Source organism: Chiloscyllium plagiosum, unplaced genomic scaffold, assembly GCF_037043375.1.
Source record: "Chiloscyllium plagiosum isolate Xiang-an unplaced genomic scaffold, Cpla_swu_hap1 HiC_scaffold_9, whole genome shotgun sequence".
Taxonomy (NCBI): Eukaryota; Metazoa; Chordata; class Chondrichthyes; order Orectolobiformes; family Hemiscylliidae; genus Chiloscyllium; species Chiloscyllium plagiosum.
Genome location: NW_028270147.1, coordinates 125,910,256 through 125,935,083, shown reverse-complemented (window position 1 = coordinate 125,935,083; position 24,828 = coordinate 125,910,256). Strand labels below are relative to the sequence as shown.

The following is a 24,828-nucleotide window of genomic DNA, read 5'->3' as shown; positions in this document are numbered from 1 at the left end:
GCATCTCAAAAACTGTGCACAGTTTTGGTCTCCTTATTGAAGGAAGAATATAAATGCATTGGAAGTGGTTCAGAGGAGATTTATTTTATTGATCCCTGGAATGTGTGGGCTGTGTGATGAAGAAAGATTGGAAAGGCTGACCTTGATCTCACTCGTGTTGAGAAGAGTAAGGGGTTTCCCTGTCCTACAGTATTCTCCAAACCCTTATCTGACCCCCTCCTGCCCCTTACTACACCATGGAATTGGACTGCCTAGTCCTGAGGCTTATAACCTCCTTCTGGAACAAGGTCTCCAGGTATCTCCGCACCTCCCTGATGTGTCACCAATTATTTCAACTCAGCCTCCAATCCAAACACCCTGAGTGGGAGTTGCTGTAGTTTTATACATTTGCTACAGATGTATTTACCCTGAATCACTTTAATTCAATAAAGAATTGCTGATTTCACTTAAAAATGAAAGGTATCCATTCCTTTATTAAACCAGAAATTGTCTTCAGGATTTGTATTAAAGTTTTAATGCTTTCCATTTATTGACCTTCCCTGACTGAGGTTACCTGAAGCCGTAGAAGATACAAAAGGATATAGATGGGCTGATCAGTAACAAGTGGAATTCATTCAGATAAATGTGAGTCAGTGGACTGAGCTCTCCCTGACCATGTGAGTGAGGTGAGGGCAGAGTGACAGCCCTTGACATCAAGGCCGCTTTGATGGTATGTGGCATCAAGGAGCCTGAGCAATGCAGCAGCTTTTCACCTGCTGTTCCAGGGAACACATCAATATTTGGATCCCTCCGAGCAGCTCCTGGGAATTCTGTCATCCCGAAGGGACAAGTCCTCCTCCTCAGTTCTGGATAACAGCAGCAAGTCAGCCATCCACTGTCCAAAGTGTTTGGGGGAGCTGAACTGAACTCTTGTAGCCCTTGTGCCATGCTCTGCTGGAAGGTTGGGAACCCTTGGGGTAGACAGACAAATCAATATTGTTGATTTTTAAACAGGAATGTGAATATGTCCCGGTCATTAGCCCTTCCTGCCCCAATATGGAGCAGAACATGTTTGAAATGACCAACTGTGTAAAGAACTATTGCCAGTCCATCAACAAAGAGCCAATCTGCTCCAAACACTCCGTTAGTGATCTCTCTGTATTATGTTCAGATGCTTTCCCATTAAGTGCCCAGGGAGCCCACCCTTACACTCTTGGGTTTTGCTAGCTCTTCCATCGCCGATGTACCCGCCTGAACCCCTCCAATTGGTCCTGTACTGGAGAGAGCTGATCCCAGTGCTTTCGATGGATGAATCAGTGTGTCTACGAGATACATTCCCCGTTCTCCACCTGCGCACACGTGGGCACAGGATTTTCCCCATTCATCATACATCATTGGGCACATGTATTTGAGGTGGGTACTATCCCTTTAGAGCACCAAGGGGGGGATCGTTGAAGGAGAGAGATGCCATCTCCATTCTGGGTATGCACCTTCCCTGTCTACAATCTGAGTTCAGCTTCCTCTCAGCATCAGTGCCCTGCCTTTTGGAAATTGAACACATCTTCCCTCTTTTCCCCATTTATTGGGGAAGGTTTCCTTGGGGCCCTGCATTTCTGCTGTAAGAGCCCCTTCTGGCCACAATTGTAGCAGTGCCCTCCTGTTTCAGGGACCCCATCTTTTTGCCCCCCTCATGTTCCATGCCTTGATGATGCAACCTTTCACTTCACACACCCTTTCCCTAAGGCTTCAGCTCTGACCACTTTCAAAACAGACACGAGACAGAGACTGAATCTTCTTCATCTTTATTCCCTTTTCCAGATTGACATTGACAGAAAACAGACTGCAATTAACAGCCCAGACAGAGGAAGCTGCACAAATTCACAGCCACATTGGAGCTTGAGGAAAACACTTGTGGAGATTTTTTCAATAACATGAGAAGCCTGTCCTTTTGAACAGTGACAAAACCGTAAATTGGAACTGGTGGCTGAGCAGGAAGGAGATCTGGTTTACTGAAGCAGAGACTTTGGAGGTTCACATTGTTTTGTACAGCTGACAGTCTTCAGCACCTTTGAGAGGTTTTTCTTGGCATCATAGGTTAACATCGTTGTCATCAAATATCACCAGTTCAGGGACAGAATGGGGTTAGATACAGAGTAAAGCTCTCCTCCTGCACTGTCCAATGATCTGTCTTAACTCCTGAACCTCAGAAGTGTCCCCCAGCTGTCCCAAGAAGGAAGAGAGTTGAAATTCACTGCTGGCAATGACCTTTGACCTGCCAGCTCAGCCCTGTTCTGTTTAAAGTTGTGTCTCCTCTGTGGACTGTCTCAAACACTCTACACACATTCTGATCTCCTGATGCTCTTGCTGAGGGGAGAGGGGAGGGTCACGTGGGTGAGGGCACAGGAGAAGCGAGCATTGGACTCCCAGTCAGACCCAGAGAGGGTCAGCAGGCTGCTGACACTGTAGGTGCTGTCCGAAGCTCGCAGGTAGTTGCTGGTCTGAACCCCGTCTGAAATGACTGCACCATCCTTCTTCCACTGCACCTCCAGCTCATCGGGATAGAAGTGATTGGCAAGGCATACCAGGGTGGCAGTGCCCTTGGCATTGACCTGCTCCGGGGAGGGGGGCAGCAGGGTCAGCTTAGGCTGAGAGTTCTCACGGCCTGAAAGACAAGAGAAACAATTTTAATCCCTGTCATTCAAAGGTATTTCAACTCTCAGAACGTTAATTGGCAAAACAATTCATTTGAACATTTGCAGACAATACTTACAAAGCCGACAAACGAATGCACATTTATTAAACGTTCTTTTTGATGTTGGGCATTGAAGTCCCCCACTCAGAGTTCATTTTGTGCCATCAACACCCTGAGTGCTTCCTCCAAGTGTTCAACGTGGAGGAGAGGTTGATGTATCAGACAAGAGAGGGCAGTATGTTTTAACAAGCAGGTGGTTCCATACAATCATACAGCACAGAAGAGGCCATTCACTCCATCAAGTCTTTACAACTAAGATACTGGAAATCTACTCTCCACCCACTTTCCAGAACTGGACCCATAACATTGAATATTATGACAATTCGGGTGCTTATCCAAGTACTGCTCAAGTTTGTGAGGTTTGCTGCCTCAACTACACTCCCAAGGCAATGTATCCAAGACCCCCACCCTCTGGGGGAAGGAACATTTCTTCACATCCCCTCTAAACCTTGCACATTGAATATGTGCCATCCTGTTATTGCCCCTCTGTCTGAGGGGAACAGTTATGATCTTCCTAACGTGTGCACTTCCCCCATACCCTGCACCTCTCTGTCAGATCCTCCCCCTCAACCTTCTCTGCTCCAAAGTAAACAATCCGAGTGTATCCAGCCTCTCACCACATCGTCTCAGATACTCCATCCCAGGCAACTTCCTAGTCAATCTCCTCTGCAACCCCTTCCAGCATAATCACATCCTTCCTACAGTGTGGTGACTGTAACTGCACACAGTCCTCCAGCTGAGGCCTAACCAAAGTTCTGCATCACTCGAACATATCCTTCCTGCTCTTATAATCTATACCTGAAATTACAAAGACAGCTATCCAATATGCCTTCATAACTGCTCTAATAACCTGCCCTGGCACTTTCAGGTATCAGTGGACAATCAATCCAAGATTATGTTCTCACACAGATTCCCAGTGTCCTGCCATTCATTGAGTACTCCATTGTCTTGTTAATTCCTCCAAAGTGTGACATCTCACATTTAACAGATTTAAATTCCAGCTGCCTCTGGTCTGCCCATCTGATCTATCCTGAATCCTAAGACCATCTTCCTCACTTTCAACCATCCAGCCAATCTTCATGTTGTCCACAAACTCAGTATCATCCCCTCCTGCATTCTCATTGACATTGCTTGTATATATTATAATCAGTGAGGGTCCCAGCACTTATCCCTGTGGTATGCGGCTCCATACTGGATCCAGTCACATAAACAGCCTTTTCCCATCACTCTCTGTCACCTGTCCCAAAGCTAAGCTTGGATCCAACTTGCCAAGTTACCCTGAATCCCATTTGCTTTTACCTTCTTTTTCAGTCTCCCATGTGGGACCTTGTCAAAGGCTTTGCTGAAATACAAGCATACTATATCAACTTCACCACCCGCATCTGCACACCTAGTGACCTCGACAAAATTCCACCAGATTTGTTGGCCCTGGTCTCCCTCTGACAAAGCCACACGGACTATCCCTGAAATGGAGATTCATTCTGTCTTCAAAACTTCCTCCATTCGTATCCCTACCACTGATGTGAGACAGACTGGTTTTCCTTGCCCATGCTTGACCTGATGCTATAAGACTTCACGGGGTCCAGAGTCAATGTTGAGCACTCCCAGAGTCACTCCTGGAATACCATGAGAGTAGGAAGTCTGGTCAGTGACAGTAGTTGGAGCTCCAGGTTTCGGAGCTTGAGCAGCAGCTGGTGTCAGTGTGGAGCATCCGTGAGGCTGAGAGCTCCATGGAGAGCACGTTTCTAGATGTGGTCACTCTGCAGCTTCAGAGTATGCAGAGAGAGAGGGAATGGGGGAGCAGCAGACCGTCCAAAAGGACCAGGCAGCTCGTACAGGAATCCCCTGAGTGTTTCCCACTCTCCAACCAGGATTCAGTTCAGACTCCTGATGAGAATGATGGTTCATCTGGGGAGTGCAGCCAGAGCCAAGTCCATGGCACCACGGGGGGCTCAGCTGTACAGGGGGGCACAAGGAAGACTGGAAGAGCGACAGTGAGAGGAGATTCGAGAGTGAGGGCAATCGATAGGTGTTTCTGCAGCTGCAGATGGGAATCCAGGATGGTGTGTTGTCTCCCTGGTGCCAGGGTCAAGGATGTCACTGAGCAGCTGCAGAGCATCCTGAGGGGAGAGGGGGAATAGTTAACAGTCGTTGTCCACACCGGTCCCAGTGATGGATGGAGAAAAAGGACGTGGTCCCGCAGTCAGAATTTAGGGAGTTCAGCAGGGAATTAGCAGCAGGAGCACGAAAGTAGAAATCTTTGGATTACTCCCAGTGGCCCATGCAAGTGAGAATAGGAACCAAAGGATAACTCATGTGAATGTGGAGCCGGAAAGAGGGTCCAGGAGGGAAGGCTTTAAATTCTATGGAGTTGGAGTTGGCTCCAGAAGAGGTATGGGACAGACTGGAGGGTTTGCTCCTGACCAGAACTGGGACTGAGTTTTTTGTAGGTGATTTGCTGGTGCTTTTGGAGAGAGTTTAAACTAACTTTGCAGGCCTGTGGGAACCAGGAGATAATATTACAGAGGAACACCAAGGCCGACAGAATCATGGGAAGATAGATAACACCAGAGTAAGGAATAGTAACTGAGCAGGCAGAGTGAGGGAATGAGTAATAAATTCTAATTCTGGGAGACTGCATGTATGAGCCTACACCAAGTATAGGGAATCAGACTAGGGAGTTACATACAAAGAGTGCCAAGTGGAAACCTGATGTTGTGGCTCGAACAGAGACTGGACTAAAAGAAGGGCAGGACTGTGTCTTCAATATTCCTGGATACAAGGTGTTCAGGAAAGAGAGAAAAGGGGGAAAAAGATGGTGACTGGTGGGAGTAGTTGAGGAGATCAGTGCAGAGCTGGAGAAAGAGGATGCCCCCGAAGGGTGAAGGACAGATTCGATTTGGCTCAAGATAAGGAACAAAAAAGTTGCAATCAGATTGTTCAGTGCAGTCTGTAACTCACCGACTATTCAAGGGACAAATCTGCAAGAAATTTACGACGAGTTGCAAACATTATAGAGTCATTACAATGGAGACATTTAATTAAACAAAGTTCAACTGGGTTAGTAGCATTGTGAAGGGCAGAGAGGGGCAAGAGTTGTGAGAGTGTGTTCAGGTGAATTTTCTCTAGCCGTCTGTTTCCAGTCCAATGAGAAAGGCGGCTCTGCTAGAACTGGATCTTGGGAATGAGGAGGCCCAAGTAGATCAAGTGTCAGTGAGAGGACATTTAGGGAAGAAGGTCTGATATGGTTGACTGGATAATAAGGTTAGATCACATTGAATCAAGGGATGGCTACAACTAGCCAGTTTGATGCAAAGTTGGCTTTACAGTAGGACCAGAGTGTGTTGGTAGAAAGTATTGTTCAGACTGGAAGCATGTGACCAGCGGTATGCTGCCAGAATCAGTTCTGACTTCACCATTATTCATCATATACGTCAGCCATTTGGATGAGAATCCTGGAGGTATGGTGAAACAACTACAAAGAGGCTGGTATCCTGTCACCAAGTCACCCTTTATTTACAGAATACACTGGCTGCAGCCAGCCAGCTTGGAGTCAGTCCCTGAACTCAGGAGACTCTCTGAATCCCCTGTTTATATCAGTCAGCCACAGCTCCCTGATTGATCCAGGTTAACTACCCCAATCAAGGATCTCATAGTCAATAATATCCACCTGGTTCTAATCATTGTACATGGTTAGTAAGTTAGCCAATGAAATCAAGATTGGTGGCACAGTGAACAGTGAAGGGTACGATGTGATCTCGATTAACTGGGCCAGTGGGCTGAGGAATGGCTGGTGGAGTTTAATTCAGATAAATGCGAGATATTGCATTTTTTTAAGACAAACCAGGGCAGGATGTACACAGTTAATGATTGGGCTCTGTGGAGTGTTGTCGAAGACAGAGACCTAGGGGTGCAGGTATATAATTCCTTGAAAGTGGCACCACGGGTATAGATAGAGTGGGAAAGTAAGTATTTGGCACACGCCTTCATCAGTGAGAGCATTAAGGACAGGAGTTCAGATATCATATTATGGCTGTACAAGACATTGGTAAAGCTACACTTGGAATACTGCATACAATTCTGGTCGCTCTACTATAGGAAGGATGTTATTAAACTGGAAAGGCTTTAAAAAAATTCCAAGCATGTTTCTGAGACTGGAAGATTTGAGTTATGAGGAAGGCTGATTATTGCTTGCACTATTTTCCCTGGAGTGTAGGAGGCTGAGGGGTGACCATTTTGAAGTTTATAAAATCATAGGGTGAATAGCCAAGGTCTGTTCCCCAGAGTAAGGGAGTCCAAAACTGAAGGGCATAGGTTTAAGGTGAGAGAGGAAAGATTTAAAAGGGAACTGAGGGGCAATTTTTTCACACAGGCAGTGGTGAATATATGGAATGTGTTGCCACAGGAAGTGGTAGAGGTGAGTACAATTGCAACAGTTAAAAGTCCATTGGACAGGTACATGGTTAGGAAAGGTTTAAAGGGATATGGGCCTAACCCAGGCAAATAGGATGACGGGCATAGATAAAGTGAATAATTCAGGAAGGATGTGGATATTTTACAAAGAGAAGGCTGACAGGAGATTTGATCGAGAAATTCAAAATCCAGAGGGGTCTGGACAGAGTAAATTGGGAGAAAATGTTCCCACTTAGGAAAGGATTGAGAGGGGGAGGCCATAGACTGAGAGTAATTGGGTAAAGAAGCTAAAGTAAGATGGTGAAATCCTCTTCAGCCAGTGAGTGGTTAAGGTGTGGAATGCACTGTCTGAGAATGTGGTGGAGGCAGCTTCAAATGGAACATTCCGAAGGGAATGAAACTGTTATTTGAAAAGGAACAATGTGAGGGTGACATGGGGAAGGCAGGAGAATGACACTCAGTGAATTACTCATTCAGAGAGCCGGTCTAGACAGGATGGGCGGAATGGTCTCCGTGTGCACTGTAACAGTTCTGAGATTGTGTGATTGAGCAGAGTTAAAGCTGGGGGAGGTGGGAGCTCGGTGTCTCACTGTGCTGCTGCTGCTGCTGAGGTCAGTGAGATCAGAGACTGGGACAGGGAGCCAGAGCTCCCATCAAACTCTGCCCGTGTCCATCACACTGAGACTGGCAGGAGGCTACTCACTGATTTCACTCCATGCTGCAGGAATGGGACCACAGGCTGCAAATGGACAGAGCTCCTCCACACGGTGAGTAAAACTGACTGACTTATATCTTGCTGCTTAAAGGGACAATGGAACTAAAGAAATACAGTTGGACACCCTGTTAGACACAGTGCTCCTCAATCAACCATTTCATTCACTGCAGCTCCCCACGAACACCTTCAACAATTTAGCATTTGTGTTTTAGAAAGTTTCAGTATTGACAGGGTTAATAGCAGAGGATTGAGGTTTACTTACTCAGTCTGAGCTTGGTTCCTTTACCGAACGTAAGCCACAGGGAGAGCTCCCAGTGCAGAGGCTGTACAAAAACCTCAGCTGTCTGTTTCCCTCTGTCACTCTAAGCCTCTCTGTCTCTTACTGTCTGTCTGTCTCTCTCACTCTCACCCTCTCCCTGTCTCTCTGTATCTTTCACTCATTCTTGCCATTTCCCTGCCATTCTCCCTCACTTAGTCATTCTTTCTCTCTTTCTGTCTCTCTCAGGCTGTTTCTCTCTCTATCTCTCTGTCTCACTGGGTTGTGCCCAGCTGAGCTCGGGAGGTTTGTGAACTTTATTTTTCAATGTTAAATCTTGCAGCTGTTCTTCACATGTAGCGATGGAGTATAAGAGGGAAACTTGAGGCCTTCAGTGAGCGGTGGACACCACAGGGACTGGAGTGAGAGTAGTGCGCAGTGACAAACCCGGCATGAGGTAATTTGTTCAGTTTTATTTACACGTAACTGTGGGACATATCAGTAGAGGAGGTGGGATTGTGTGTCCATTATTATATATTATATATAATATATTATATATAACTGGGATGTGTCAGTACAGGAGGTGGTGCTGTGTGTATTGAGGTTTTTGTACGGATCTGTATCACTGTGAAGGCTAGCTGTCATACTGCTGACAGTAATAGTCAGCGACATCCTCATTCTGAACGTTGCTGATTTTCAGGGTGAAACTGGTCCCTGATCCACTGCCGGTGAATCGATCGGAGACTCCTGTGAATCGATCTTTTGCTTCATAGATCAGGAGGGTTTCTGACCTTCTCGCTGCTGGTACCATGCAATATTATTGCTAATGCTTTGACTGGCCGTACAGGTGATGGTTGCGGTTTGGCCCAGTCCCACTGACAGCACCGGAGGAGACTGGGTCATGGTGGTGTCCCCACTGATACCTGAGGGGTCAGAGAGAAACACAGTGAAGTCAGAACTGTCACAGAAAGAGCCTGTCAAATGAGCGATTGTTGGAGACACTGAGCATTCCTCTGGTTTCAGCATTTTCCCTTCGATCAAAAGTCAGTGGAATTGGAGTGAAATGGAGAGCAGCTAAAGATTCAAGGTGGAAGGAGAGAGATTTGTACCTGCGACACAGAATGCCAGGGGCCAGATCAGCTGGATGTGTGAAATCATGGTGTGTGCTCCTGTCCCTGTGCCTGGTTCCTGATAAACTCTCCCTTCACTGGGCTCTGCTTTATAAAGCTGTTGCCTGTGAGAGTCTGACTGGGTGTTCCTCAGTATGTAAATGGCATCAGGCAGAGAGAGCCACGTCAGCACCTCGCACTTCCTCTTCCCTCTCTTTCCATTTATATCTATGCCTGTCTTACACTGACTCATTGCTTCATTTTCTTTCTCCATTTCCCTCTCTGTCCTCTCCCAGTTACATTGTCACTTCACATCTCTGTCTCTTTTTCTCCATGTCTTGATGCCACTCTCTCTCTCCTTCTCCCTCAATGTTGGTTGGTCACTGTCTGTCTGCCCCCCCCTCTCTCTTTCTTAGCATCTTTTCCTATCCTTCCCCCTTTTCTTGATCTGTTTGCTCACTCCTTTTTTCCCTGTACTCTGAGTTTCCAGTTTCTCACTGTCTCAGTCTCTTTTTGTCTGCCTCCCTCTCTCCTTCTCTGTCACTATTGATCTGATCTCTATAGTACTGCAACACTGAGTCCTGAGATAGCAGTTAAATGCCTCCCTCTCTCACTATCTCAAACTCACAACATGCGCCCCTCTCTCTCTCTCTCTCTGTCTCAGACAATCATTGACCTGAACAACACTGATTGAGGCCATTTGGCCTATTGTGTCTGTGCTGGTCAACAAAGATCTGACAACAGTAATCCCATTCTCCAGCTCTTGGTTGATAGCCCTGGAGGCTATAGCAACACAAGTGAATACTTAAACACTGCTCCAATGTTCCAAGAGTTCGTGACTCAACCAGCCTTTCAGGCAGTGCGTTGCAGTCTCCTACATCCTCTGGATGAAAACATTTCTCCTCAACTCTCCTCTCAGCCTCTGACTCGACTGGGCCTGGACTCACTCGAGTTCAGAAGGATGAGAGGGGATCTGATTGAAACATATAAAATTATAACAGGGCTGGACCGGGAGGAAGTTTCCCCTGGTTGGGGAGTTTGGAACCAGGGACACAGGCTCAGAGAGATAGAGGGTAGAGCATTTCGGACTGAGATGAGGAAACATTTCTTCACTCAGGTGGACAACCTGTGGAATCCTCTAACACTGAAGGCTGTGGAGGACAAGATGATGAATATATTTAAGAAAAATAAAGAGGTAATATTTTTACATTTTGACAGATCAAGGAGGATGGGAGAAAGCAGAAATATGGCATTGAGAGAGGATCAGTCATGATCATATGTAATGATAGACACGTCTCAAAGGGCTGAATGGCCTACTCCTGCTCTGGGTTTCTATGTTTCTATGCCTATGTTGCCTTCAATCTCTGCACCTGGTGATTAACCCCGTTATTCATGGAAAATGTGCTTTCCTCCCCACTCTATCTCTGCCCTCATAACCTACACCCCTCTACCAGGTACACACTCAACCTTCACAGCTTCAATGAAAACAAACCCAGCCTTTCTAATCTTTCCTCATTGCTGAGAGCCTCCAGACCAGGCAGCATCCTGGTAGATCTTCTCTGTACCCTCTTGAGGACAATCACGACCTTCCCATAATGTAATCGATCTGATCTTTTCGTGGTGGGATCACTTAGCGCTGTCTACCACTTGCTGCTTCCATTGTTTGGCATGCAAGTAATCGTAACATCACCAGATTGAAATCTCATTTCTAAGTATTCAGTGCTACTTCAGGCATGCCTCTAGCACTCTTCATCAGACCAGGGTTGATTGCTCTGCAGTTAATGATCATCGTAGAGTGGGATATTCCAGGTGATCAACTCACAGTTTTTGGGTAAATACAATTCTGTTGCTGCACAGTGTACATTCTCACTTGTGCCTCCAGGTGGTGGTCAGCATGAAGGACTACTGATTCATCAGCCAAGAGAAGGCATTAGCTGGTAAACAACAAGGGGTTTCCTCGCTCTTCCCTCCCAACTGTATACTGCACTGCCAACATTCTGCTGTGTCTGTCCTGCCTTTGGAATAAAGCATGCCTGTGATAGCTAAGTATGATATGTGTATATCTGTCAGTAAGAGTAACAACTGTTGATGGTGGCGTCTGGGACATTTGTCTGCAAATTATGATTCTGAGAGGAAGGTACAGTCAGGTTGTTGCTTGACTTGTCTGTGAGGCAGCACTACGAATATTGATATAAGCACTCCAGATACTAGTGAGGACTTTGTAAGGTCGACAGGGTTGTGTTTGTTATTGTCATTTCTAGTGTCTTGATCAATGCCTACTACGCTGTCTAGTTTCATTTCTTTTCTTTGACTCATAGCAGTTTGCTGTAACTGAGTGACTTGCTCAAACATTTCAGAGCTCATTTAAGAGTCACCCACATTGCTATCAGTTGGGAGTCACTTGTAGGCCAGATTTCCATCAGGATGGCAGATTTCCCTCCCTGAAGGAGATTTGTGAACCAGATTTTTTTTAAAAAAATGATGACTGTTAACAATGATTTTTTTGTTGCCATTACATTAGCTTTTAAGTTGAGATTATTAATTTAGCTACTTGCCGTGGGAGGATGCAATCCCATGTCCCTAGAGGATTAACCTGGGGGGGGGGTCTCAATTACTAATTGTACCTCTGTCTCCCCTTGCTGATAGTTCCTATGTGGATTATGGAATCTGCATCTTCCCCCTCCTCTACCTTGCTCTCTCCAGCTGCAAGAAGCCTATCATAACCTTAGCTATAAATACAGTGAACATTTCCCCATCTGTATTTCATCCCATGCTGACCACTGTACTATAGTTATTTTCCTCATCCACTTTGAAGATTTTATCCTCATCCAACAAGCAACATGAATCCTGTACCTTTCAGATAAAAGCAAAGGCTGTGGCACAGAAGTATGGATATTACCAATGCACCATAAGAGCCCTGATTCAAAATATATGACTGCCTTGTTAATGTCTGGTGGATCACACCATTAAAGTTACCCCTGCATTTATTTAAGCCTCAGAAGAAACAGGTTATGGCTATTAATTGAGCAAATGAAAATAGAAAGCATCTTTCATATCAGTGTGGGATCAGAGGGGAAAGGTTGAGGAAGTCAGTAAACTCCTTCCACAAAAGGAAATATGTTTTGATTTCAACCTCACCAACTGGCTGCTAATCTATTAAAATGCTGGATTCCAGTTTGGCAGCTTCATGTTAAAGTTTCTTGATTAATTAACTTATTGTATTTATAGCTAAGGTTATGTCATGGAATAATACATGATTGTGATGCTCTCTGCAAACTCACACATGCTGCCGTTATAAAATACCAACCTGCTTTGCCACCCTCTGAACAATCCTGTTTTATTTATTTAATTGAATTAAAATTTAAGTTAAAATTCAGGGCTCCTTTTTAAGCTGGAATGATTCCTATGGTTACTCGTTCCTTTATTATTCAATTCCTATTTGTAAATTTTAAGTTTTAGAATCACAGAATCTGTACAGTGTAGAAACAAGCCATTCGACCTAACAAATGCCCTCTGAAGAGCAACCTCCCCAGACCCATTACCCTATTTTATTATACATTTACCCCTGATTAATGGACCTAACCTACACATCCCTGAACAGTATGGGCAATTTAGAATGTCCAATTCTCCTAACCTGGACTTTGGAATCCAGAGCACCCAGAGGAAACCCACACAGACAAAGGCAGAATGTGTAAACTACACACACAGTCACCCAAGTCTGGAATTGAACTGGGGTCCCTGGTGCTGTGAGATAATTTAATGTAAAATTGTGTCTCTTTAATGTTAGTATCCTATGTTCAGTTAATTTTAATTTTATTTTCTTTCGTGATTGAGTAATGTGATCAATTGAGCTCATTAGCTATTTGTCCTTAGCCTCTGGCACTGCTCTGACTTTACTTTTTCAGATTTAGCATTTTTTGCAGTGACTTCATGTGCTGGATCCATGGTAGACTTTTTAAAAAAAAGTCTGGTGCTCAATTAAGTATTTTTATAAATTCCATTCACAGCAGTAATTGCAGCCTGAAAATGTCTTTTTTGGGAACATTGTAATCAATTCACAAACATTGTGACTTGCTCGAATATCATGCCATATTCTTTTTGGCTGTACAACCTGTACTATTTTATCATTTAAATTGCAGGAATAATTGCCTTGATACAGACATTTCTGTCTCGTGTCGTTTCTTCCCCAGAAAAGCAATTTGAAAGGGAAAAGAATTGTTTCAGTATTTGCGACCTTCTGTCATGATAAAGAAATTGAAGTGCACTCATGTTCCTGGTCTGAAGCGACTTTGGTCTCTTGGAACTGTATTTGTAACTTACACTTGCAGCTGCTCATATATGGTTGCAAATATTCATGCTCTTCCAGATAATTCAAGTTAAATTGACTCTACAACATTGTTTAAAAAAAGAATCAATCCTGGTCAATGTGAATATCGTGCTGATTTATCAGTTATATTGAGCTGTTTGATCAACACTCCTGCTAGAGAAGTGTATTGGAGGTTAATTCAGTGCTTCTTGAGGAATTAATTATTGATCTTTAAAATTAACTTTTCATTAAAAAGTTACATGAACTATGACCAAAATGGTGCATTCTTAAAAGAAAAGTAAAAAAAAGAATAAAATTGAATCCAAGTAAAGATGCAAAAGGTGAAAAGAGACCCTATTTAACAAGAAACTTAAACATCCAGGGACATGAGTGTTACTTGGAAGCTGGCAAATTGCTTTATGTTGCGGCTGGTTCATTTGTAAATGGAAATGCTGCACATTTAAATTACTCTTGCAACTGGACTTGAACTTGTAACTAAGGAAAGTTCTGAGGTTAAAAAATAGTTAGGAGAAAGGAGATTTTTAGCCTGGTTTGTTATTGTTCTGTTTATGAATACTTTGTAACTCAGGGAAGAAATTTAATAGCAATTTCTTTCTCTTCTGCTCTCCTGCCAATTTTGATTCCTGACCATCTTCCTCGTCCATGCCATGGTGGGAAGTTATTCAGGGTGGCATGGTGGCTCAGTGGTTATCACTGCTGCCTCACTGCACCAAGGACCCAGGTTTGATGCCAGCCTTGGACAATTGTAGTGTAATGGACGGTGAAGAAGGTTACATCAGAGTATAATGGGATCTTGATCTGATGGGCCAATTGGCTGAGGAGTGGCAGATGGTGATTAATTTAGATAAATGTGAGGTGCTGCAGTTTGGTAAGACAAACCAGGGCAGGACTTATACACTTAATGGGAGGGACCCAGGGAGTATTGCCAAACAAAGAGATCTTGGGGCGCAGGTTCATAGTTCATTCAAAGCGGAGTCATGGATTGACAGGTTAGTGAAGAAGGTATTTGGGATACTGGCCTTTATTAGTCAGAGCATTGAGTATTGGAACAAAACTAGAAATTGCTGGAAAAGCTCAACACGTCTGGCAGCATATGTGGACAGAAATCAGTTATTGTTTCAAGTCCAGTGATCCTTTTTTCAGAACTGAGGAAGGGTCATTGGACCCGAACTGTTAATTCTGATTCCTCTCCCCAAATGCTGCCAGATCTACTGAGTTTTTCCAGCAAAGAACAAAGACAAAAAAAACAAAGAAAATTTACAGCCCAGGAACAGGCCCTTCAGCCTTCCAAGCCTGAGCTGATTCAAATCCACAGTCTAAACCTGTCGCCCAATTCCTAAACTTCTGTATCCCTTTGTTCCCCACCTACTCATGCATCTGTCAAGATGCACCTTAAATAATCTACCGTGCCTGCCTCTACCACCTCTCTGGCAACACGTTCCAGGCACCTACCACCCTCTGTGTGAAGTACTTGCTGTGTATAATCACTTTTAAACTTTCCACCTCTCATCTTGAACATGGAACCTCTCATTATTGAATCCCTCACCCTGGGAAAAAGCTTATCTCTATTTACCGTCTCTATCCCTTTCATGATTTTGTAAACCTCAGTCAGACCCCCCCAATCTCCTTTTTTCTAATGAAAACAATCCTGGACTACTCAACCTCTCTTCATAGCTAGCACCTTCCATACCTCATAAACCTTCTCTGTACCCTCTCCTAAGCATCCACATCCTTTTGGTAATGTGGCGACCAGAACTATACACAGTATTCTAAATGTGGCCAAACCAAAGTCTTGTACAATTTTAACATGACCTGCCAGCTCTTTTACTCAATACCCCATCCTATGAAGGCAAGCATACCATATGCCTTCTTGACCACTCCATCCACCTGTGCAGCTATCTTCAGAATAAAATGGACCTGAACTCCCAAATCTCTCTGGTCATCAAATTTTCCCAAAGGTCTTCCGTTTACAGTACAGTTTATTCTAGAATTAGACTTCCCAAAATGCATTACATCACATTTGTTTGGATTGAACTCCATTTGCCACTTCTCTGCCCAACTCTCCACCTATCTACATTCTCCTGTATTCTTTGAAATTCTCCTATGCTTTCTGCTACTCCACCAATTTTCGTGTCGTTTGCAAACTTACTGATCAGACCAGCAATGCCCTCTTCCAGATCATGTATATATATCACAAACAACAGTGGCCCTAGCACGGATCACTGTGGAACACCACTGGTCACCTTTCTCCATTTTGAGAAATTCTCTGCAACCACGACTCTCTGTCTCCTGTTGCTCAACCAGTTCTTTATACACCTAGCTAGAACACCCTGTACACCATGTGACTTCACTTTCTCCATTAGTTTACCATTGGGAACCTTATCAAATGCCTTACTAAAGTCCATGTATATGACATTGACAGCCCTTTCTTCATCTAACAACTTGGTTACTTCCTCAAATAACTCTATTAATTTGGTAAGGCACGATCTCCTCTGCACAAAACTATGTTGCCTATCACTGATAAGCCCATTCTTTTCCAAATATAAATAGATTTTATCCCTCAGTACCTTCTCCGGCAATTTTCCCACCACTGACATCAGGCTCACTGGTCTGTTGTTACCCGGAATGTCCATACTATACTTCCTGTACATGGGGACATGATCAACCCTCCAGTCCTCCAGCACCTCACCTGTGTTTAAGGATGCTACTAAGATATCTGTCAGGGCCCCAGCTATTTCCTCTCTCACCTCCTTTAACATCTGGTCCTGAGTAGGCTAATATCCTTTTGCCTACCCAACACATCTTCCCTCTATGTCAACATGATCCAGAATAAACAAACTTCTATCTCTAAGCTCAACATTCATCATTTCCCTCTCAGTGAACACTGATGCAAAGTAATCATTGAGAATCTCACCCATTTTCTCAGGTTCGACACAACTTTCCTTCCCTATCCTTTAGTGGGAAAACCTTTTCTCTAGTTACCCTCTTGCTTCTTATATAAGAATGAAAGGCCTTGGGATTCTTCCTAATTCTGCTCGCTAAAGTCATTTCATGATCCCTTTTATCCTGCTTGATTTCTCATTTAAAATTCCTACTCTCCTGAGATTCCTCCAAGGCCCGTTCTGTTCTTAGCTGCTTGGACCTTATGTATGCTTTCATTTTCCTCTTGGCTAGTCACACGATTTCTCCTGTCATTCACGACTCACAAATCTTGCCTTTTCTATCCCTTGTTTTCATAGGAACATGCCTATCTTGCACAATCTTGAACATATCTTTGAAAGCCTCTCATGTATCAAATGTGGACCTCCCTTCAAGTAGCTGTGTCCAATCCACATTTCCCAGTACCTGCCCAATTTTGATATAATTGGCCTTGGCCCAGTTTAGTACTCTTCCCTTTGGACCAGTCTCATCTTTGTCTAGGAGTATTCTAAAACTTACAGAATTGTGGCCACTATTCCCAAAGAAATCCCCGACCGCAACTGCTACCAACTGGCCTGGCTCATTCCCCAACACCAGCTCTAATATGGCCCCTCCCCTCATAAGAATATTGATATACTGCTCTAGAAAACATCCCTGGATGCTCCTTACAAATTTTGCCCCATTCAGACCTCTGACACTAAGTGTATACCAGTCAATGTTGGGAAAATTAAAATCTGCCATCACCACCATCCTTTTGCCTCTATATCTTTCCATAATCTGTTTACCTATTTGTTCTTCTACCTCACCCTCACTGTTGGGAAGCCTGTAATACAGCCCCAACAAAGTAATTGAACCCTTCTTTTTTCTCAGCTCCACCCATAATGCCTCGCTGCTCAAACCCTCCATTGTGTCCTCATTTAGCATAGCTGTGATATCATCCCTGACCAGTAATGGAAGTCTTCCCCCCCTTTTACTTCCCTCCCTGTCCTGTCTGAAGCATCTATATCCTGGAAAATTTAGTTGCCAATCATGCCCTTTCTTCAATCAAGTCTCTGTGATTGCAATAATGTCATATGCCCAGGCACCAATCCAAGCCTTAAGTTCATCTGCCTTACCCACTACACCCCTTGCATTAAAGTATATGCACTTCAGGCTGCCAGTTCTTTTGCATTCATCTGCTCTCTGCCTACTCTTCCCCTTGGTAATGCTAACTTCATGATTCTTACAGTCTCCACTTTCCACCTCACCGTCTACTAGTCTTCTCTTCGGGTTCCTAGTCCCCTGCCACATTTGTTTAAAACCTCCCCAACAGCAGTAGCAAAAACTCCCCCAAGGACATTAGTTCCAGTCCAGTTCAGGTGTAGACTGTCCAACCTGTAATCGTCCCACCTTCCCCAGAACCGGTCCCAATGTCCCACAAATCTGAACCCCTCTCTCCTACACCATCCCTCAATAGCAATTTCTATTATTTTCCGATTTTCCAGCATCCAAAGTAATTTTGGACTTTATAGGAGTTGGGATGTCATGTTGTGGCTGTAGAGGATATTGGTTATACCACTTTTGGAATACATCATTAAATTCTGGTCTCCCTGCTACAGGAAAGATGTTGTTAAACTTGAAACTATTCAGAAAAGATTTACAAGGATGTTGCCAGGGTTTGGAGGAATTGAGCTTTAGGGAGAGGTTGAATAGGTTGGGGCTATTTTCCCTGGGGCATTGGAGGCTGAAGGGTGACTTTATAGAGGTGTAAAAACTCATGGAGCATGGATAGGGTCAATAGCATGGTTTGTTTATTCCATGGTAAGGGAGACCAAAACTAAAAGTAAGAGGAGAAAGATTTAAAAGGGACCTAAGGGGCAACTGTTTCACACAGAGGGTGATACCTTTATGGAATGAGATGCCAGAGGAAGTGGTGGAAGCTTGTAGAACTATAATATTTTAAAATACATCTTGGTGGATACATGAATAGGAAAGATTGAGACAGATATGGTTCAAATGCTGGCAAATGAGACGAGATTAATTCCAGATACCTGGTCGGCATTGACGAGGTGGACTCTGTTTCTGATCTTCCATCTCTTTCTCTCCCTTTCTCTCAGTCTCTCTTTCATTCTCTCTCTCTCTCCCCGTCTCATACACTCTGTCCCATAGCTAGTCTCTCCAACTTCCTCACTCTCCCTCAGTCTGTCTCACAATCTCCATTTCTCCATAGCTTACCATCTCACTCCTCTTGTTCCTATTGAAAACTTCTACCTAGATATCAGTCCCTCTCTATTCCTCCCATTTTCTCTCTTCCTCCCTCTCTACCTGCCTTTGTTCATAACTTTCAATCTCTCTCCCTCGCTCATTCTGTCTTACACTTGCCATATCTCTTTTTCTCCTTCTCTAACACTTTCTGACTCTCTGTCCCTCTCAGTGACACTGTCTCACATCCTATTTCTCTCTCGCTTTATCCCTCAATTCCACAATCTCTACCTCTCTTTACCTCTCTCTTGCTCCTTCCATCCATCTCACACTTTCCAGACTCTCCTCCTCCACTCCCTCACACACTCTCCCTCCATCTCTCTCTCTCTCCCTCTCTCTTTCCCTGTGTCTCCCTTTCCCACAGTCTCCCAGCTGGTGACTGTAAATCTCCCTCTGCTCTGCCCCACTCATGGATGTTAACCCTTGACCCCAGAGGCATGTCTTCTCCTGGAGTAAGGCCCCATTTCCCACACTGAGCAGGCTTTGGCCTCTCTCAGGAAGATGAACAGATTCTTGTCAAATGAAGGGCAGTTCTGTGCTGTTGGCCTATTCTGACTGGGGACTGGTTTGGACACAAACGTCATTCTATGAAGGCACAGCAGAGTGAAGAGATCCTTAGGCCATCAGTGTAAGCTGGAGGGACAGGACAGGCTCTGACCCACTGACCCATTCTCTCCATTCACAACATGTTCTAATCCCTTCCCCTCTCCTTCCCCTTCCATGGTTAGACTCCGGGTCAGACTGTTTTACTGGGATGAGGGCTGGATCATCACACAAGTACACATAAACGAACTGAACACCACACCCATCATGGTGTCCACGTCGCACTAGACCCTCCAACAGAGACCAGTAAACATGGACCTGAGAACAGCAAAGGATAAGTTTGGAACCTTGAGCTCCATTTCCCAATTATATTTCTCTGTTTTAATAAATTCTTTAAATTCATTCACTGGATGAGTATATTGTTGGTTCTGCCAATCTTTATTCACCATCCCAAATTACCTTGGAGAAGATGGTGAAGAGCTGCCTTCTTGAACAGATGTAGTCCATGTGCAGTATGTATAACCACAATGCCTTTAGGGAGGGAATTCCAGGATTATGACCCAGCAGCAGTAAAGGAATGGTGACACATTTCCAAGTCAGGCTGGTAAGTGACTTGGAGGGGAATTTTCAGGTAGTTCCCATTTATCTGATGTGTTTGAGCTTCTAAGTGGATGTGGTTGTGGATTTAGAAGATCCTGTCTCATGAGCATTGATGAATTTCTGCAGTGCATCTTGTAGACTGTATGCACTGCTGTTACTGAGCATTGGTTTTGGAGGGAGTACTTATTTGTGAATGTGGTGCCAATCAAGAGGGCTGCTATATCCTGGGTGGTGTCAGGATTCTTGGATGTTAATGGAACTGCACCCATCCAAGCAAATCAAGAATATTCCATCACACTCTGACTTGTGCCTTATAGATGGTGAACAAGCCTTGGGGAGTCAGGAGCTGAGTTACTTGCTGCAGGATTGTTAACCTCACACCTTATGAAGCCATTCTAACTACTTGGTGAGATCAGTCAGGTTTTTGTTTACAGCTGAGACATTGATGGTGAGGCACTCAGTGGTAGTAACGCCATTGAATTTCAAGAAACATCGGATACATTCTCTCTTGTTGGATTAGCCATTAGCTGGCATTTGTGTTGTGTGAATGTTACTTGGCACTTGTCCAGATCCTAACATTCTTGAACATGGACTGCTTCAGTATCTGAGCAATTATGAGTGATGTTGATCAGTGGCGAATATTGCTACTCTGATCATATAATGGAGGAAAGGTCATTGACGAAGCAGCTGAAGATGATTCGGCCTGTGACACTATCCTGAGGAACGCCTGCAGAGATGACTGACCTCCAACAACCACATCTTCCTATGTACCAGGTAGGACTCTAACCAGTGATGAGTTTGTCCCCTGATATCCATTGATTCCAGTTTTTCCTGGGCTCCTTGATACCACATTCAATAAAATTTGATGTTGATGCCAATGGCTGTCACTTTCACCATACCTTTGAAATTCAGCTCTTTTGTCCATGTTTGCACCAAGGCTGTAATGAGGTCAGGAGCTGAGTGGCCCTGGCAGAACCCAACTGAGAATCACTGTCCAGTTTATTGCTGAGCAGATGCTGTTTCATAGCACTGTTGAGAAACCTTCCATTGCTTTATTGATGACCGAACGTTGGCTGATGAGGTGGTAATTTGGATTTGTCCTACTCTTTACGTCCAGGACATATCTGGACAATTTTTCACATTGTTAGTTCGATACCAGTGTTCTAGCTGTCCTTGAATAGCTTGCGAAGGGGAGCAGCAAGTTCTGGAGCACAAGTCTTCAGTCTTATTTCCAGAATATTGTCAGGGCACATAGCCTTTGCAGTCTCCAACCATCTCCAATGGTTGCAGCCCCCAACAATTTCTTGATGTTGCGTGGAGTGCATCGAATTGGGTGAACACTGATGTATGTGATCCTGGGGATCACTGAACGAGGCCAAGATGGATCATCCACTGGGCAATTCTGGCTGAAGATTGCTGCGGTTTCTGAAGCCTTATCTTTTGCACTGATGTGTGAGGCTTTTCTATCATTGAGGATGGGGAGATTTGTGCCCCCTCCCCACCCCACCGTCTCCACTGAGTTATTTAATTGTCCACAACCATCCATGAGTGGATGTGGCAGGACTACAGAGCAGAGATCTGGGCAACTGGTTGGGGAATCACTTAGCCTTTTCTATCGCAAATGAGTATTTTGCATCAGTGTTTACCATGGAGAAGGATATGGAATATCGGGAACTTGGGGAAATAAATTGTGACTTCTTGAAAAAATGTCCATATTACAGAGCAGGGTCTGCTGGAAATCTTAAACCTCATAAAGGTGGATACGTCCCTGGGACCTGGTCAAGTGTGCACTAGAACACTGTGGGAAGCTAGGGATTGCTGGGCCCCTTGCCGAGATATTTGTATCTTCAATGGCCAGAGATGAGGTGCCGGAAGACTGAAGGTTGGCTAACGTGATGCCACTGTTTAAGAAAGTTGGGAAGGATAAGCCAGGGAACTATAAACTGGTAAGCCTGATCTTGGTGGTGGCCAAATTATTAGAGGGAATCCTGAGGGACAGGTTGCACATGTATTTGGAAAGGCAAGGACTGATCAGGGATAGTCAACATGGCTTTGTGCCTGGAAAATCATGTCTCATGAACTTGATTGTGCTTTTTGAAGAATAGGATTGATGAAGGCAGAGTGATGAACGTGGTCTATATAGTCTTCATTAAGGTGTTCGACATGGTTCCTCTTGATATTCTGCTGAGCAAGGTTATATCACATGGAATACAGGGACAAAAGGCCACATGGATAGAAAACTGGCTTGAAGGCAACAGAAGACTGGGTTGTGGTGGAGGGATGCTTTCTGAACTGGAGACCTGTGACCAGTGGTGTGCCAAAAGGATCAGTGAAGGATAAAGTGCTTTTTGTCATTTGTAGAACATCAAACACAGAACACAGAACAGTACAGCACAGTACAGTCCCTTTGGCCTTCGAGGTTGTGCCAACCTTTTCTCCTATTCGAAGATCAATCTATCCGATATACCTTTAATTTTATTATCATCCATGTGTCTATTCAAGAGTCGCTTAAATGTCCCTAATGTATCTGACTCTACTACAGCCTCTGGCAGTGCATTCCACGCAAACACCCACTGTCTGTGTAAAGAACTAAGCTCCAACATCCCCCCTAAACCTTCCTTCAATCACCTTAAATTGTGCCTCCTCATGATAGCCATTTCTGCCCTGGGAAAATTGTCTCTGGTGATTCACTCGATTTATGTTTCTCATTACCTTAGACACCGCTATCAAATCACCTGTAATCCTTCTTTGTTCCAATGAGAAAGCCTTAGCTCCCTCAGTCTTTCTTCATAAGACATGCCCTCCAGTCCACGTAGCATCCTGGTAAATCTTCTCTGCATCCTCTCTATAGCTTCAACATTCTTCCTATAATGAGGCGACCACAATATTCCAAGTGTAGTCTAATCACGGCTTTATAGAGCTGTAGCATAACCTCATGGCTCTTCAACTCAATCCCGCTGCTAATGAAAGCCAATACACCATATGCCTTCTTTACAACCCTATCAACTTCGGTGCCAACTTTTAGGGAACTATGGACATGGACCCCAAGATTCCTCTGTCCATCCACACTGCTAAGAATCCTGCCATCCACCCTGTATTCTGCAGTCAAATTCAACCTTCCAAGACAAATCTCTTCACACTTTTCCAGGTTTAAATCCATTGCCACTTCTCAGCCCAGCTCTGCATCCTGTCAGTATCCCGTTGCAAACTCCAAAAGCCCTCCACACTATCCCCACTCCACAAACCTTCATGTCATCAGCTAACTTACTAACCCACTCTTCCACTTCCTCACTCAAGTCATTTATAAAAATCACAAACAGCAGAGATCCCAGAATAGATCCCTGCAGAACACCATTGGTTACCAAGCTCCAGGTTGAATATTTTCCATCTACTACCCCACTCTCTGTCTTCTACGGGCCAGCCAATTCTATAATCAGACAGCCAGATTTCCGTGTAACCCATGCCACCTTATTTTTGGAATATGTTTGCCATAGAGAACCATATCAAATGCCTTGCTAAAATCCATGCACACGACATCCACTGCTCTACCTTCATCAGTGTGTTTTGTCACATCCTCAAAGCATTCACTAAGGCTTGTCAGGCATGACCTAGCCCTCCCAAAGCCATGCTGACTAACTCCAATCAAACTATGGTATTCCAAGTCATCATAAATCCCTGTCTCTCAGAATTCCCTTCAATAATTTGTCCACCACAAATGTAAGACTGACTGGTCTATAATTCCCAGGATCATTGCTTTCTTGAACAAGGGAATAACGTTTTCCACCCTCCAACCATCTGGCACTACTCCAGTATACAGTGAGGATGCAAAGATCATCACCAATGGTGCAGCAATCCCTTCTCTCACTTCCAATAGTAATCTTGGGTATATCCCATCTGGGCTTAGGGGACTTATCTATCCTGATTTTTTTTTCAAAATTTTCAGAACATCCTCCTTCTTATCATCAACGTATTTGAGCATATCAGCCTGTTTCACGCTGTCCTCACAAAGGTCGAGGTCTATCTCAGTAGTGAGTACCGAAGCAAAGTATTCATTAATGACCTCTGCTACCTCCTCCGACTCCAGGCACACGTTCCCTTCACGATTCCTGATTGGCCCTACCCTCACTCTGGCCATTCCGTTGTTCCTCACAGAAGTGTAGAACACATTGAGGTTTTCCCTAATCCTACACAATAAAGCTTTTTCATGCCCCCTTCTAGCTCTGCTAAGTCCATTCTTCAATTCCTTCCTGGCTATGTTGTAACCCTCATGAGCCCTGTCTGATTCTTGCTTCGTCAACTTTAAGTAAGCTTCCTTCGTCCTCTTGACTAGATGCTCCACATCCCTTGTCACCCAAGGTTCCTTTATCCCATCATTGCTCTGTGGGATAAATCTATCCAGTATAATCAGCAAATGCGACCTAAACAACCTCCACATTTCTGTCCTGCATTTCCCTGAGAACATCTGTTCCCAATTTAGGTGCCCTAGTTCCTGCCTAATAACATTGTAATTCCCCCTTCCCCCATTAAATGCTTTTCTATACTGTCGGCTCCTATCCCTCTCCATGACGATAGTAAAGGTCAGGGAGTTATGATCACTATCACCGAAATGTTTTCCCACCGAGAGATCTGACACGTGGCCGAGTTTGTTGCCAAGAACCAAATCCAATATGGCCTCCCCTCTAATCAGCCTAATTACATAATGAGTCAAGAATACTTCCTGGACACACCTGACAAAAACAGCTGCATCCAAACTATTTGAACTGAGGAGGTTCCAATCAATATTTGGAAAGTTAAAGTCACCCATGACAACAACCCTGTTAGTTCTGCACCGTTCCAAAATCTGCCTCCCACTCTGCTCCTCTGTGTCTCTGTTGCAATTGGGGCCTTCTGTTAAAAACTCTGAATAAAATGACTACTCCTTTCCTGTTTCTGACCTCTACCCATACTAACTCTGTAGACAAACCCTCCTTTCCA

The 24,828-nt window shown here is 44.3% G+C and overlaps 2 long non-coding RNA genes across 2 annotated transcripts in view; both read left to right on the top strand.

Annotated features, from left to right (window-relative positions):
- LOC122547362 (uncharacterized) overlaps positions 1–24,828 on the top strand; it is a 466,533-nt gene that overhangs the window by 51,429 nt on the left and 390,276 nt on the right. The gene's annotated exons all lie outside the window — the stretch shown is intronic.
- Positions 7,803–24,828, top strand: part of LOC148149318 (uncharacterized) — a 37,804-nt gene continuing 20,778 nt past the window's right edge. Inside the window, exons 1-2 of the long non-coding RNA XR_015758092.1 lie at positions 7,803–7,911; positions 8,459–8,572. This is a non-coding gene — a long non-coding RNA (uncharacterized LOC148149318). The remainder of the gene's footprint in view (positions 7,912–8,458; positions 8,573–24,828) is intronic.